Source organism: Haliotis rubra, unplaced genomic scaffold, assembly GCF_003918875.1.
Source record: "Haliotis rubra isolate DU_JTF1 unplaced genomic scaffold, ASM391887v1 Scf1184, whole genome shotgun sequence".
NCBI lineage: Eukaryota > Metazoa > Mollusca > Gastropoda > Lepetellida > Haliotidae > Haliotis > Haliotis rubra.
The window spans coordinates 14,236-15,849 of NW_025765097.1; positions in this window are offsets into that span (position 1 = coordinate 14,236).

The window sequence follows — 1,614 nt, forward strand, 5'->3', positions numbered from 1 at the left end:
TTCAGAAGTTGGAACTCTACGGACAACTTCTCATCAAAGTACTTCTGGAGTGTACTCGGGTGCTGTAGCGATCCCCGTTAATCTGAATATCATTTTCCCGGAAGCTTAGTAATTGGTCAATATAGCACACACATGTTGTATATTAATCTCTCTCTCTCTCTCTCTCTCTCTCTCTCTCTCTCTCTCTCTCTCTCACTCACGCACACACATTGCCCTTGGAAACTGTTGTTTATGGTGTGAGCGATGTCATTAACCCCTCCAATAACTGTTTGCCCCGACTCTCCCGTTGAACCTGTTCTAGTTGACCATTTCTGATTCTCGTTACTCCAGTGAATAGCTGATCTCAGAACAAGACTGCAAATTGTTTTAGTCATGTAATTATATTTACCATCAGAGAGCAAATATCTATAGAGCAATCTCATAATACAATCATTCAGATATTAGCCCATGTTAATGAAATGCCAAAGATTAGATTTCCATGAAATAGTGGGGCACACCAGTCATTTTTCGCACACGTCACCTTATACTGAATTAAGGACCAACTCTGGCGCTAACAAGCTAGTTTTAGTAGCACTTATTTTAGTCGTGCTAATTTAGAACTGACTGATTACTTATGACATCTGATCACAATAGCAGAATGAAATGTGAAGCGTGGATGGTCGTTTGGGCTAGTGAGTGAGTGAGTGAGTGAGTGAGCTTAGTTTTACGCCAAGTTTAGCAATATTCCAGCATTATCACGGCGGGGAACACGAGAAATAGGCTTCACACAAAATACCCATGTGGGAAATTGATCACGGGTCTGCAGCGTGGCGAGCGGCGCTTTAACCACTTGACTACCAAACCGCCCCCATGGCGTTTTGAAAACAAGGCAACACACTAATATGCTCCGCAATCGACATTATTCCTTTTTCGTCGGACACTGTTAGTCGATGAACGGCCAGACACCGAACCTCTTCTCACTCCTCCAACCCGTGTTACAAAACTGACAGATCGTTTTCTGTCTGTCTGTGCATATCTTCGTGAGTAGGATACTCGAGTACTTGAGGTATCCTAGTCCACTTGTATGTAAACCCGGCCCGTGCTCAAGTACTGGAATACTCGCCATAACCCTGTAAAATAGAAATGTCGACGGTTGTTGAAGTATCTTATTTGTAAATGTTTACACCACGAGATTTTCACTTGAAATACTATTAAACCTTTCTTTGCAGTTGTTTGCTGTGATGCCACACACCTCCCATTAACTCACCTATAATTGATCACATCAGTTCAAAGTGATTAAGACCCTTATTTAACGTATCCTTTGTACTTTATCTTTCATGTTCCCAAACGGTCATTGCGTGTCGGGTGGTGGGGTAGCCTAGTGGTTAAAGCGTTGGCTCGTCACGCCGAAGACCCGGGTTCGATTCCCCACATGGGCACAATGTGTTAAGCCCATTTCTGGTGTCCCCCCGCCGTGATATTGCTGGAATATTGCTAAAAGCGGCGTAAAACTAAACTCAGTCAGTCAGTCAGTCATTGCGTGTCGAGGACCGATGTTAATAATTTAAGGATATATGACTCCCATATTGGCAGGCTGCTTACCCTGGACTGGTTGATTATGGTGGGACTAAATAA